The sequence below is a fragment of the Engraulis encrasicolus genome, chromosome 15 (genome assembly GCF_034702125.1).
Source record: "Engraulis encrasicolus isolate BLACKSEA-1 chromosome 15, IST_EnEncr_1.0, whole genome shotgun sequence".
Lineage (NCBI taxonomy): Eukaryota > Metazoa > Chordata > Actinopteri > Clupeiformes > Engraulidae > Engraulis > Engraulis encrasicolus.
The window spans coordinates 18011370-18027257 of record NC_085871.1 but is presented as its reverse complement, the minus strand read 5'-3'; the positions used below and the strand labels follow the sequence as shown (position 1 = coordinate 18027257).

At 43.6% G+C, this 15888-nt stretch overlaps 1 protein-coding gene across 4 annotated transcripts in view; it reads right to left on the bottom strand.

Moving 5' to 3' along the window:
* osbpl8 (oxysterol binding protein-like 8) overlaps nucleotides 1-15888 on the bottom strand; it is a 201293-nt gene that overhangs the window by 173383 nt on the left and 12022 nt on the right. The gene's annotated exons all lie outside the window — the stretch shown is intronic.

Here is a 15888-nt window from a genome sequence, read left to right as displayed (position 1 = left end):
GTGTTGTGTGTGTGTGTGTGTGTGTGTGTGTGTGTGTGTGTGTGTGTGTGTGTGTGTGTGTGTGTGTGTGTGTGTGTGTGTGTGTGTGTGTGTGTGTTGTGTGTGTGTGTGGGTGTTAGGGCTGTAACGATAAGCTCAACTCGCATCATGATTTATGACCTACAGTTCGATACACCCCACAATTTCACATTATAAAATAATATGATGAATAAAAACTTTGATTGTTAGAGGCTACAAGAGGCTAGTAATAATCAAGGGGGGAATTTACTAGGGACGCTCAAAAAAGTAATTTAGATTTTTTTTTAAAAGTAGTATGAGGGTGCATCCACGGAGGTATGAGGGTGGAGCGCCCCTATTTCCCCGTTCAGAAAAAGCCCTGATACAGTATTGTGTGTATCGCGATTTCTCGATTCAATACAATATCGATACAGCCCTTGTGTGTGTGTGTGTGTGTGTGTGTGTGTGTGTGTGTGTGTGTGTGTGTGTGCGGTTATTTTTAGTCTGAGGGTGCATGCATGGCATTGTACGTAGTATGTGTGCGTGCGTGCATGCGTGCGTGCGTGCATGCATGTCCATGATGAGCATGTAGCCTACAGTAAGGGCAGTGTCCATGGCTAGGCCAGCCTTCAGAGTGCCATTCTGGTCCCTAGTGGCCCAAGAGGCCAATTAGTGTCCTGCAGCATGCCATGCGGCTGACCATGCCATTGCCCACGCAGGTCCACTGGACAGCTGACACATTAAACACACAGGTCTGCCATATTTGCCTTTCCTCCTCCTCATATCCACTCCACTCGCCTTGCCCATGTAACCATGGCATAAAATAGAAACCTGAATACCTAAGGACAATTTATAGGTTGGAAACTAGGTTGGAGACTATGGTTGAGGGGTATGGGAGCAAGAGGCCAATTAAGTTAGTGCCCTCTCCCATAGGGTGCTGTCATTGCCTACGCAGAGCCACTGGGCAGCAGTCACACGAACACGTGCGTGACATATTAAGGAGTAGAGTACAGTAGAGTAGAGTAATTTTATTAATCCAGAGGGAAATTAAGGTGTCTAATAGCTTGCATAAACGCACAAATACAAAACATACACAAAGGCCTAATGCACATTATTGCACACAGCCATCAGCCATCCATCAGTTCATACACGCCCTCACACGCACACAAACGGAAACGTACACGCACACACAGTAAGGTCCTGGTAGGGTAGGGTGCTGCAAAACAAAAATAGTCCTGGGTGATTGCCCTGTGTTAATATTTGCCTCTCCTCATAGCCAATCTACTCTACCTAGGGTTTTACAAGGACTGCATGGAATTTCAAAAAAACGATCTGGACACACTTCTAACACTCCGGTTGACTCGGAAATGAAGTCCAAAAAACCGGAGTGTTGCTTTAACCATGTTAAGAATAGAAACCTTAAAACCTAGACAAATTAGATGGAGTCAGAGACTGACAACAGTGGAGGGTTGGAGGGTATTAGTATCAAATAAGTACAATTGGTCTTTCAGTCAATCTATCTGTCTTTGTCCGGGCCAATGGAGAAATAGGGTCACTTTGTAAAAGGTGAAAGGTCAGGAACCGAGACAGCAGCACATCATTGGCTAATCGTAGCACAAGGTGGGGCAGGGCAATATGACGATATATATCGTTATCGTGATATAAAAGTGTATATCGTGACTTTCTCCTATATCGTTGATATCGTGATAGTAATTTTATCAATTTTACACAACTGAATATCATTTAATTACATTTCATATTGCCACTATACACACTATAAGTTCATGTAACTGTAAAAATAAGAAGAAAAAGATCCATTTCAAAGAAAGGTTGTTTTGCGACATGAAAAAATAAAGAGTAAATAAAGCGAATAACTGAAAACATATGTAATTGTGATATATCGTGATATATATCGTTATCGTGATATAAAGTAATCCATATCGTGATATAGTTTTTTTCCCATATCGCCCAGCCCTAGCACAAGGTGGTCTGTCAAACATTTCAAATCACAACCTAAACCCACTGCTGTATTTCCCAAGAAGCTGTGAAGTCACTCTGTGCCAATTCAACTGAGGAAGCCATCATGAGATGTGCAAAATACAAGTGTTTCAGAATTGTATACAGTCGGCCCTTCCGTGGCGCTAATGGTAAGGCCAGAGAGACTGGATAATAATACTCCTACAATCTCTGGTAGGGCATTCTTCTACTACGCGGCCGACCCGGGGTCGATTCCGACTCGGGCCCTTTGCTGACCCTTCCCCATCTCCCTCTCCCAACTCGCTTCCTGGCACCACCTTCACTGTCCTCTAAAAATAAAGGCTTGAAAAGCCCCCAAAAATACCCCCTCCTGTTCTCTTAGGCTTGCAACTAGGGAGTGGGAAGTATTGAACGTCATCTGTGTGTACCTTAGCACCAGAGGCACAGAGGGTAGATGGGGGCATGTTAAGCCCCAGCTGTGGTCCCCTCTCTGGGGAGAGGATCTGCTGCTACTGCTGCTGCTGCTGCTGCTGCTGCTACGCTTCAAAAGACACCATGAGACTGACAGGAGATTTTCTTAGAGATTAGCTAGCATACCGTAGGTTATCTTAGCATAATTGATGTTATTGACAATCAATGCTGACGAGGCATGTAAGGAAGCACTGACGCGGCTGACATACCACAACAGCCATGTTTTGTAACGCTGTGGTATGAAAAGTTTGTTTCCTGTGGGTAAGCTTAACAAGGGCACGCTGGCTTTCAAATCTCAAACAACATCCCTGGCATGAGTTGAATCGCATTCCCAGTGAAGCATGTGAGTCTCTTGACTCTTGAATATTGAACAGAAGGGATTTGTCACTATTGGCATACGGTGTAAGATTCGTCATTGATTCATTCTTAGCTCCACCAGCCCTGTTCCCAGTGACACCTAGAGTATGAACAGCACATTAAAAGGTTACCTCTTGTTTGATATTATTGCTGTACTAAACAGACAATACAACATGCTGCTACCCCATCCACTACTTGTATTGTTATTATACTGTTACTTCACTGTTATACTTTCTATTATTGTAATGTCTACATTCTCTATTTATCTTATCTCTGTTTACATGTTCAATGTTAAATGTAAATGTTAAATGTTAAATGTTCATTTGTACTGTATTTATTATTGACCACTCTTGTACCAGTCCATCACTTTTACCTGTCCTGTCTTGCACTTTATGTCAGTCTGCAAAATGTCAGTTTTGTATACGTGTTGTCCTGGCATGGTATAGAGAGAAAACATAATTTCATTTTGCCTTGTATGTCTTGTGCACATGAGGAAAGTGACAATAAAAGCTGACTTGACTTGACTTGACTTGTTAGTTGAGGAGGTGGATAGGGTGTGGTATCAGAGTATGTGATTTTAGTGATTAGAAAGTCAGTTGTACCATTTCTTTATATGAAATCATATGAAACTTCAGGAAATCAAATGGCCTACATAAGTTTTGAAAAGCAACCTTCAAAATTACATTCACAAATATGCAAAACCTAAAAACCTTTTCAAGAGGACCTAGTCAAGGTGAGATATGGCTACCTGAACTATAAAGTGCAGGGGGATGCCCTGATAACTGCATTGAGAAGTTGTTGTACAACCGTCCTCAGCAATACACTGTCCTCAGCTGGGCTGTATGAGGACAAAGTCAGCACATTCCTACATGACGCCCTCCCTGCATACTGTAGGCCCATCCATTGCTGGCGGCCAGCCAGGCCAGATTGGTTTCCCTTTGCCTCTCTGCCCTGCCGTCCTCCACAAGACATCTTAACTGTTTCACAAACTCACATGCAGAGAGAGAGAGCAAGAGAGAGAGAAAGAGAGACAGAGAGAGACAGAGAGAGACAGACAGACAGACAGACAGACACAAACATATCAGCTGAGGAGAGGAGAGGAGCGGAGAGGAGAGGAGAGGAGAGGAGAGGGGTGAAGAGACCAGAGAGGAGAGGAGAGGAGAGGAGAGGAGAGACCATAGGAGAGGAGAGGAGACACCAGAGAGGTGAGGAGACATGAGGAGAGGAGAGGGGTGAAGAGACCAGAGAGGAGGAGAGGAGAGGAGAGGAGAAGAGAGGAGAGGAGGAGAGGAAAGAGATGAGAGGAGAGGAGAGGAGAGGAAGAGAGGAGAAAGGAGAGGAGAAGAGAGGTGAGGAGAGACCAGAGGAGAGGAGAGGTGAGGAGAGGAGAGGAGAGGAGAGGAGAAGAGAGGGGAGGAGAGGAGAGGAGAGGAGAGACCACAGAGGTGAAGAGAGGGGAGGAGAGGAGAGGAGACCAGAGCGGTGAGGAGACGTGAGAGCAGAGGAGTGGAGCGGAGTCCGCCTGGCCCAATTAAATATATTACCTGACCCTGGCAGGCCAGCTGCCAGCAGCCTGAGATCACAGTGGCATTTTTGTACTTAGGAATATGATAACTAGGCACGAGGCCAGCTGTGTGTGTGTGTGTGTGTGTGTGTGTGTGTGTGTGTGTGTGTGTGTGTGTGTGTGTGTGTGTGTGTGTGTGTGTGTGTGTGTGTGTGTGTGTGTGTGTGTGTGTGTGTGTGTGTGTGTGTGAGTGTGTGTGTGTGTGTGTGTGTGTGTGACAAGTGGCTGGTGTCAGAAAGATAATAAGCAAGAGAGGGGGTATTAGTACTGCCACTTTGTTCAGCTTTTGACACGCTGGCCTCTGGCATGTGCTACCGATGCCGATGAAAAAAAGCTTTGAAAAAGGCTTTAGGCCTAAAACTTGTTTCCATAGAACTCTCTGGCATCAGCAAGAAGAGTGAGCCGTTTTCTTCAACTTTTTAACAAGTAAACCTCCCTTAACCGGTACCTCAAAATACAAAACCCTGGTGCGAAATGGAATCTTCTTCAAAAATACGTGGTACGGTTTGCCACAAAAAAACCATCACACAGAGTCAAGCTGACACAAGAACAGCGATGAGTTCTCTATCCAAAAAAAACATTCTCTGCAAAAAGCGAACATTCCAACAGCTGAATCATTCCTACAGCTGAGCATTCTATCCCAACAATGAGGTAGCAAGATATTGTATCACCAGATAAGTACTGTATACAGCCTAACAATGCACAAATGCATGACTCCACATACCTTGTCGTGCACTGACTGAATATGAACAAACACAAAATTCCTGCTTGTTTGCCTTTTTCTAGGTACATTCTTATCCCACAGATTGTTGAGATGATATATCGTGGCATTGTGCCTTTGTTGTGTTGATTTCAGAGTGAATCAGGGGTTTAAATAGCAAAAAAACACAGGTGACACCATCACACCAGACAGACTGCTTGAACGGCAAAGCGCTAAAGACACCTCTTGCAGCACATGAGTCTTTGAGGACACGTTTTCCCCCAGTGATTTACATGCGAGGCTATGTTATAACGTCTCTCCCAGCTGTATTAAGCGGTCCCAGAAGAACACTAAAATTAGACTTTGTTTTAAAAAAATAGGGCACCGCAATTATCGGAAACCACATGGGAAAAGGCTATTTTTCAACTGCTATCCATTCAGTCCTACCGGAGAACTTGGGAAAACAAACAAGCGTAAGGCCATGGCACAATATGACAGATGCTGAAGCTACTGTACAATTCCATCGGTCATAACCTTTCAAATCTCATTCCTGTATCCCTGCTAATTCTCTACAGGACAATTCAATATCTAATTTTCTAATTTCTATTCAATTCAAACTGTTCCAAAAATATATAGGGTTACTGACAAGCAAATTATTTAACAAACGAATTCACCACAGGATACCCAAGACGAGGAAGCCCCGGCTTACATGCTGAATCTAATATATTGAGCTATTGAAGATGGGTGAAGGGGGGAGGAGGATGAAGGAGAGGACGTTTTCGACTGGGATGCCTGGTGCATGAATCCGCCTTGATGCAAACGAACAGACACGGGTCACCCCTCAGTGTGTTATGAATCTTCAAACAGCAGATCGATGCAGTCGATCAGCGTGGTGCTGCAGGGGAGCCACAGGAGGCCTCCATGTACAAGAGGTCTTAGCGCCTTTTCCCACTCAAAAGATGACATACTGCCCTATAGCTTACACCACAGAGGATAGACGCAGCCACCCGGATGACAGGTCATTTCCCTCAAGACGGTCATAAAGCGAGATAGGCCCGAGCTGTAAAGTGTAAAGCATCACGATAAGAAATACTCTGACTGAGGTTATTTGAGTGGAGAGCATATTCTGTGCTGTCAGAATGAGCATCCATAGCCTTAGGAGAGGTATTGAGCTTTATACAACCGTTAGATTTAAAATTTTTACATTACATTACATTAGCATTTAGCAGACGCCTTTGTTCAAAGCCACTTACAAGGAGCAATTTAAACAAGGACAGGGTAAGGGACAGTGTACAGTTGCAAAACTGATAGCATTGTCCTACACAGAGTAAAAAAGAGGACGATGCCTTAAAAAGATTTGGTCAAAGTCTTTGTATAGTAGTAGATACAGTAGCATGCTGTGGTAATTGAGTCTCAAAACGTATTTAATACGTCGTTTTATTCCATATCATGTTATCATGACATGACACATTTACCTCTTACAGACATAACCTAATCATATGCGTGTGTGTTAATAATCTTTTCAGCCCTTTCCACTGACTGGGTAACACATGAACACATGAGTGGGTAACAACATATAAAACTGCACAGGCTTCCAATCTACATAGCCTTAATCCTAAACCTAACATAATGTTATTACTCGTTCTTGCACACTTTGTTACAGCGCACTGGTACTTAACCCATTGTGTCCTGGTGACACATATACGCTGCATTCAGGATTTTGAGATTTGAGCTGTTTCATTATGTGGGTATGTTAGAGCTGAATGAACACATTGTAATGCAAGAGGACGGTCTTGGCTTTTAAATATAACTCAACTTTCATGTTTGTATGTCCTTCGGAGGCTGAGATATTTAGGATTTAATAGGAAAAAGGCACCCTTTCCCAAAAAGGGCTTAGGACAAAATGGGTTAAAGATGAACTGTTAACACAAAGTACAGATAGTAAACTGGTAACATTGATTTAGCCCAATGTAACAAAACTGCGTAAGAATATGCAACACTTAAATTAAAATTATCATTTAATTTAAATTCCAATGTAGCTAGCGTTTTAAAAATCATTATTAATAAAGAGCAGTTTTGAATGTATTTTTGTTTGTACAGTATTTTGACAATTTCTGATGCAATAAACCATGTGCTGAAGAAGAAAATGGTTTAGCCAGTTTGTTACCATATTGTGCCATATTGTGTTGTTACCAACAGTGACTCCAAAAACGAGGTACAGAGGATTTTAGTATACCGTTTTACCCCTACTGAGCAGGGTTGAGCCCTGCAGTGGTGGTGGGCATATTCAGTGTAAAAAACAAACACATTGTTGTAACATATTTATGGTAAAATTTCACCACATTGTGTCGAACAATTAAGCCAATGGGAAATTGCATTGCAACCAAGTTGACAACAGTTAGCAACGATGCACACCGCACAGCCCTCATTGCTCTGTGGTAAGCCTGATAGACTAGTGTGAGAGTGAGAGTGAGAGTGAGAGAGAGGGAAGCCTGGAGCTCTAAGGCTAGGGGTGACGGGTCAAGCTGGCTGCCTGCGACGTCTCCAGTTGTGAATGAGTATCAGAGAACACGCAAGACCTGGTCACCCGCTGACTGTGATCGGTTAGCCTGAACTAAACGACGTCACGACATGAGATGCGGGATGGGAGCATACCTAATGGTCAATCACTTTCTCTTTCTGTTTGTTTCTCTCTGCTGTGCCTTCGTGTTGGTCCTTCTCTCTCTCTATCTCTCTCTCTGTCTCTCTCTCTGTCTCTCTCTCTGTCTCTCTCTCTGTGTCTCTCTCTGTGTCTCTCTCTGTGTCTCTCTCTGTGTCTCTCTCTGTGTCTCTCTCTCTTTCTCTCTCTCTCTTTCTCTCTCTCTCTGCCCGTCTCTCTCCCTCCCTCTCTCATTCTACCCGTCTCTCTCTCCCTCTCTCTCTCTTGTCTGGCTTAGATGGATTAGTGGTAGGGTTGACTCAGATCCAGACTGTTGTTACTGGGCTAGGTACACCCCCGCTTACCTCACCCTCCCTTCCCTCCTCCCCTCCACCTCCCTTCATCCTCACCCTCCCTGCCTCCCTTCTCCCTCCTCCCCTCCCCCCGCTCCACCTCTCTTCACCTCAGACGTTGTCCTGCCCGTCTTCCCTATCTGTTTCCATGACACAAAGACCAGGCCCTGTTAATAATGCTAAATAATGGGCAACACTTTCTCTCTGGACTCTTACCAAATAGAATTATGTGCAGCAAGCTGCGGGCAGGTGGTTGGTCCCCATTTTCCATAACCCGCTTTGCATGACAATTAGGACAGAATGGAAATTGCAAATGAATAAATGAAATAAATAAGTGATTAAAATCGCACACCAAAAGCCCCCGAGGTCCAAACAGATGACGGCTGTAGCCGGTGTGTGTGTGTGTGTGTGGTTCAGGCCATCTGGTTTTGCTAGGACATGAGTGATACTGTTATCAGGGTTTGTTTACTCAATAGCGAGAATGCCTGGCAAACAACTACAGCTATGAGCATGATATTGTGTGTGTGTGTGTGTGTGTGTGTGTGTGTGTGTGTGTGTGTGTGTGTGTGTGTGTGTGTGTGTGTGTGTGTGTGTGTGTGTGTGTGTGTGTGTGTGTGTGTGTGTGTGTGTGTGTGTGTGTGTGTGTGTGTGTGTGTGTACGCGCGTGCGTTACAAAAATCAATCCTTATTGAACTCAATGTGATTACAATGCTTTCACCTGGTTTATCCAGCTCGCTGTTGGCAAGCAATAGCTTAGGTAGGTACGTCTGGGATTAGGACGAAGTGAGAAATGAAAAGGACTAAGCTCTTTAAAATATGTGCGCCACTGAACGATTACCTACAATATTGGATGATGTTCAAAACTAGGTGACTAGCCAAGTGTGTAATGTGCTTGATGTGGATCATTATTTAACATTACGCACAGCTCAATTGAAGTCAAATCTTAGATGAAGCTGGATTTACTCCCAAAGATAATCCATCCGTTAATGGTCTGTTGGAAGTCTTGGCAAAAGCAAATGGTAACATTACTCACTGTACTGTACTGCAATATCTATATGAACACAGAAACTGAGAGACGTGTTTCTATGTTGTGAATCAACCTGATGTTGGAAGCCTAATATTTTTCTTGAAAATGACATGAATCACATCAATCCCAGGAAAAGATGATCCATTTTTCTCTGGAAATCCCCCCTGGAATACGGGAGTCAAAGTCACAGAAATGCAGCTTGGAATAGATTTCACCTCAGGTCACACTGCAGAATATCAAAGGGTAGCAAATCTCTCCAATACTTACTAGATGTGTTGTGCTTCAGCCCTAGGTGCACAGAATTGCAATTTTGTTGAGTAATGTCCATTTCAACTTCACGTGAAAGAAACAAACTTCTGTAGTCACATTTGATGGATCAACCAAGAGACTGAGAATTCCTAAAGGACACTTGGTCTGTGAATGCAAGTTTGTTCAGCTCTGTCTTGTGCTGCGAAAAAGACAGCACATGTTGAATGAAAATAACCAGAAGTTACAAAACACATAAAGGGGCTGAACAGACACTGGAAACACTGGAAATTTTAAGTATTGAAAGAGAGGGCAGCACAGATCTTGTGACAAGAGCCAGAGTGATCTGGGAATGACCTAGCCCAGTGGTTTTCAAAGTGGGGGTCGGGGACCCCTGGGGAGGGGGGGGGGGTGCAAAGCAATGCCAGGGGGGCCGTGGCAGGTTGGCAGAAAAAACATAGCAAAATAAAATGAATAATTTAATAGGTTGAATGCCTTAAGTAGCTAAAATTAACCAAAAATAAGCTAAACGATCCCAGTGGAATCAGTTGGCCTACAATGTTAATATCATGCTTTCTGTAGTACTTAAATGGGTTAAGGAATGCACCAACTTCATCGAGTTGTGAAACCGGGTGCACAGGAGTTTACAGTTATGGTGGCCATGTTGACAACAACCACCTTCCACCTTGACAAGATGCCCAGAAAAGCTAAATATTCTGTACTATGAAAGGCAATTTCTTAAGTTGCTTTACTAAGGGCTGTAACGCGCTCAACTCAAACAAAGTAAACAACTGGGTGCTCATTCCTCGAGAATATATGAATTAAAGAAAAAGCAGGACAGCACTCCAAGTTTTTGTGGTTTATTGCCCGTCAGACGTTTCGGGGTTAACCTTCTTCAGTGTCGGGCAAACACACTGAAGCCCGACACTGAAGAAAGTTAACCCCGAAATGTCTGACGGGCAATAAACCACAAAAACGTGGAGTGCTGTCCTGCTTTTTCTTTAAGTTGCTTTACCAAAGAATTATATAATTTGTGAATATTTTGAGGGTTTCATGTCATATCTCTTATGAATCTGTACGACATGGACTTTCCAGTTATAATAGTCACATGTCTCTAAGACCAGCTAACTAGGGTCTTAGACCCTTAGACACCTTGACTAACAAATGTTCTGTGGGAAACATTGAACGGGCAACACTGAACGAGTCAACAACAACTATGAATAGACAACTCTAGACTGGCATGACCATAAAATTTTATGTACAACGTCAGAGACAGAAATTCCATGTCACAGAGTCATTAGTCGAGGGCGGGCCTGGGCTAAGGAATGGCCAACCTTGTTACCTAACCTTTACACTTATTGTGGAACAAAAAACAACACCAGACCTAACCCATTAAACAAGGTGGCAGACAAATTGAATTGCACAACTCATGACCACAGGCATGTATGTACAGTACATGTGCATAAAGCATCAACCTCAAAGACACCACTCTAGCCCAACAGCATATTTGCCCATTCAAAAAAACCTGGACATCCATTTCCGCACATTACACCCAGTGCCATGGGCAACAATTTTACTGCCATACATACAACCCATTCAATGAGACAAAAAGGGAGAGGCATTTCTCCAGATTTTTTGCAGTGCCACAGGGGATGAGAAAAGTCCAGCAGAGCATAGCCTACCTCTCTTACACTCTGTGCTAGCTACGAACACAATCCCCAATACTTACGTAGCTTTTAATGAGGGCCACTTCAATCCATCAAAAGCAAGTTAATAGGCTAATCCTACAGTGGCATGAAGCCCAGGGAATACACAGAGAAGAAGTGGAGGAACAGAGCCAGAGAGGGGGAAATGAGAGCAGGAAAAAGGACAAAAAAGAAAAAGGAGAAAATAATTTATATTGCTCACAGTTGTGAAGATTGTAGACTATGCTAGGCTACCTAAGCAGTGTTAGGCAAAATGGATTAATTAGTTACAATACACTGTGCCACATATTCCAAAAGACTTGGTTTTATCGGTCCTATTTGGCCAGGTGATTGGCTGGTTGAAGTAGATACGTAAACAAGGTAACTAGACTGTAATTCATGAATCCATTTTGCCCATCACTGCCTATAAGCATAGCATACAAAACTCAACATCACTTGAGTCTGGTTCAGAAATAAAGACAGGCCGTTTACAAAACACATTGCTTCACTTCATAATTGATAACAAAAAGTCGAAAGCTACAAAACACAATTAGCCATAAGCCTCCATCCCAACCTCAATCCCTCACCATTCCCGCCACACAAACAACAACACCCCCAGGCCTTATGTAATTAGGGCGCTAGCTAGCTAGCTACACAGACGACCCCCTACGGTACAATGGGTCGATAACAATCACAGCCTTTTACTTTGTACACCTCTCCGCCTCGCCTTCTGCGTCTCTCAATCAACCAAGCCACTCTGCATTTGCACACTACAAGCTCTGCCTGGTTGAGCCACGGCTCACCTTTTGTACCGCAGGCAGGGCAGGCGAGGCCGGCAGGAGAGGCAAGCAGGCAGGCAGGCGGGCCCTGGTCTATATTTAGAGTAATATTAGCATTCCAGCTGAGACTCTGCCCCCCCTCTCTCTTCCTCCACAAGAAAAAAAACAACAACACAAAGCACACCTGTGCAAGAAGTAAAGGAGTGTGCACTGCAGTAAAGGAGTGCATGTGAGACAGATCAAAATAGACAGGAGAGAGAGAGAGAGAGAGAGAGAGAGAGAGAGAGAGAGAGAGAGAGAGAGAGAGAGAGAGAGAGAGAGAGAGAGAGAGAGAGAGACAGAGACAGAGACAGAGACAGAGACAGAGAGACGGAGAGATTCTTCACACCTACACCATAAAAGTGTCGTGTGACCATGTTATTAGCTGTTGCTGTGCATGCAGACCAGTAGAACTGGAGAGCACTGGATTCCTGTGGCGTCTGTCCAGTCTTTGTCCATCAATCACACTCTGCAGTGTCACACCCAGCCTTAAAATGACCTCTCGGACCTTACTGACCTACAGCAAGGGCTCTAAATTAACACCAGCCAAATGGTCAAATGCTGGTGAAATTTCTAGTAGAAAAGACCAACTTACTAGCCACTTTTACCCATTAGTGAGTGTGTGTTTGGTAATAAGATGAAATAACATCTATTAGCCATTTTGACGACTGATGAAAAAAAGTTAATTTAGAGACCTGAATACAGCTATAACACACCCACAGCAGGCCTTGAAATGGTGCTTCCCATCCACACGAGTGTATACAGTCTCAGCATACTGTCCCATTCAATAGCATGTTACGTAGATTCAACTCCTGACCTGTCCCTAAGTGTTGAATTAGCACCGGAAAATCATTTTGGTTTTGTTCAAAACTAGCAAGTTGAATTTAACACCAGTCAGTGTGGAAATAAGCTTAACACTGAAAGTGCACACACTCGGACACCTGGCTGAGATTTGTGTGGAGATCAAATGGCGGTCAGGCTCCAGAGCGAGGCGAGGGGGAGTGTGGATGAGATGGGTGAACATCTCTGTAAATCACAACTATCTGTCTGCCAGCCAGCCAAATGAACTACAGCCCAGCCCAGCCCAGCCCAGCGGCTGAACAAGGTTAATCTCCCATATACCCTTAGTCAATCCTGTTCACAGCTCACCACAACATAAACAAATAAAGAAAGAAATTTGACGCATTCATATTATTGTTGTTGTTATGTTGCCCTCCAGGAGAGGAATGAATGAGGAAGGGCACATCGTGTACATTGTCGAAGCTCCTATCGCTAACCAGCTCATTCCCAATGTGACACATATGCAAACACACACATCGGCATAACAGGCACGCACACACACACACTTAGTGTGTGCATGGAACGTGAAGTGGGTATACACATGAGTCTGTATGAAACAGCATGTCACACTGTGCACACAGCAAGCATGTTTGGTGCTTGCACTACATCACTTCAACTAACTAAGAATATAGATTTTCTTTATTTTGGTCTAGATATTTTAATTTACGTAAAACATTCAACATGGCTGAAAAGCATCTGTTGCCTTTAGGTTGCTAGATGTGACTGGCCAATAAATGCTCAAAAACTGCCAAATTTGAAACTATTTGAAATCTATTACATTTGTAATTTCTATGACCACACTTCTATTGAAAACCTCACCCAATGCTTTATCCTTCTTCCTAAACCGCAGATAGTTATTCTAAACAGCCCAGATGGGAGGGAAATCGCCCCATTCTGGCAACCCTGCAAATCAAGTCAAACTAGGCTAGCCCTCACCGGCCTCATTCTCTCAAGCAGGCACAACATTCATCCATGCCAGCTGTTGATACTGCTGGCGCCATACACAGCCTATTTGAGCAAGAACATGCTTGATAAGACCTAGACCATATTGAAGCAAGGCAATACATCTAATTCTAATTTTGAAGTATGAATACATTAACAACCCCCATGTGTCAGATTCACAGCACACGGTTTTATAATATAACCATATCACGCCCACTGCTCTGTTGTGACGGAGGAGCAGCAGTAAGCCGAGAAATAATTTTGAGTGTGTTGCCATCTTTGTTGATGAATTTTACATCTATGGCACAGTGTTCGGTTATGTTCAAGCAGGTTCATTTAAAGTCTGGGAGGCACATTTTGTTGTGCTTGCGCTCAGTTGTTATCCAGAATACGAAAGGCGTAAAACAGATGAAAAACAACAAACAATTCAAAGATGGTCCTGACAATGGAAAACTTTCCGCTATCTGTTTCTCTTTTTAATTGGGTGGGATACGGAGTGAATACCAGTACTGTCTGTACTCTGTTTTGAACCCCAAAGCAGAGCACAGGCACGCTCAGTGGAGTGAAGATAGAAAACAGTCATTACTCAAGGTGCCATCCCAGCCTGTCCAAGCCATTTTATCCGTCAAAAGACAATAACAATGTGAATGTAAATATTCTTATTTCTTTGAATTCAGTGTCCAGTGCAGGGATCGTTGCAGGGACCATCTCCTTTCCCCAATATCACAGCTGTACTGATGTGTGCAGTATCAGATATACGTCACTATTCCAAAAATGCCACATGGAGATGCTCTTAAAGCACACCTGTCCAATAATACAGATTTTTCCAGTGTGACAGGTCCAGTGTGACTGTACAATTATGGAAGCAGACTTCAGAAATCATTCAGAGTGTGGCAAGCTCACAAGGTGATTCTGTGTTTTTGACATCCCTCTGAAACAAAAGTTAAGCTTATGGCGCTTCAATTAGCCTACATCTTCTCCCCCTTGAGAGATATTTATTAATGTCCAAGCATTGTTCAGTGTGCGGTGCAGGGGAGGGATAGCAAATTACACTTTTGGGAAACAGATCATTTGTGTGCGCATGTGTGTGTGTCAGCACTGCCAGAGAAGGGAGGGTGACGCTTCACTTTGTCCATGAATAATTAGTAGCACAGCCATCTGTGACACTGGAGCGAGCTCACTAGAGACCTGGTGGTGCGGTGCAGTATGGTGCGGCGTGTCGGTGAAGTCCTCTAAGCTAACAAGCTCCCTTTCTCCTTCCTCTTTGCAGAGAGTGAAAACACAACTGGTGTGATGCGGAAGGGATAATTGGAAGGAACAAAATTCTAGGACAAGACACACAAACTCTCTTTCCGTGTTTTTCTCTGTCTGTCTGTCTGTCTGTCTGTCTGTCTGTCTGTCTGTCTGTCTGTCTGTCTGTCTGTCTGTCTGTCTGTCTGTCTGTCTGTCTGTCTGTCTGTCTGTCTGTCTGTCTGTCTGTCTCTTGCTTGAGATCTGAAGTCAATGAAAACCAGGCAACAGATTTGACCCCCGGGCCTGAGTTTGACATCCCTGCTCTAGCAGATTAGGGCTCACCTCGACGGACTGGCTACCCTCTCAGTCACAAACCTGTATTATCAGCTGACAGAACTAGCCGTGCAGCTCGAAGGGTATGAGCCTGGACTCATCACACTTCCCTGCCCTGACTTTCTAAAAAGACACTTTCTGAATTACACTCTTCATGTCATCCACTCAGATGTGTAGTATGCCCTTAATGCACAACGTACCATCTGAGGCACGCTATAACAGTCATTGAAAAGTTAATTACCATAGTACTACTCTACTATGACATAGCATAGGGCATTTAGTAATGCACTACGACTCGGTCCTTGCAATTCTGGCAACAACAAATGTATAACGCTGTGTTTTAACGGGACACAGATTTTTGTCAAAAAGGAGAATTCCTATTTTGATATAAACAAAGAAACGTTTTTGCCATTCAGCCTGTCTCTGCGCTGATCCTTATGTTCTTGTAAGACAACAGGAGAACAAGACAGAGGGTTGAGGCGAGGACAACATTCGACGAGGATTTATGATAGTCAAATGGCATTATGATCTAAGCAGCTGAATGCCTCTGATGAGTCCTCAGAGTCTGAGACTGTGATATAATATTGGTGGCCTTGTATACACTGTGTGCAGAATTATTAGGCAAACAAGTTTTTTTGACAATATCGTCCATTTTATGCATATTGTCCGCCACCACCCTTTATGGAAATGAACACCTATTGGATTTA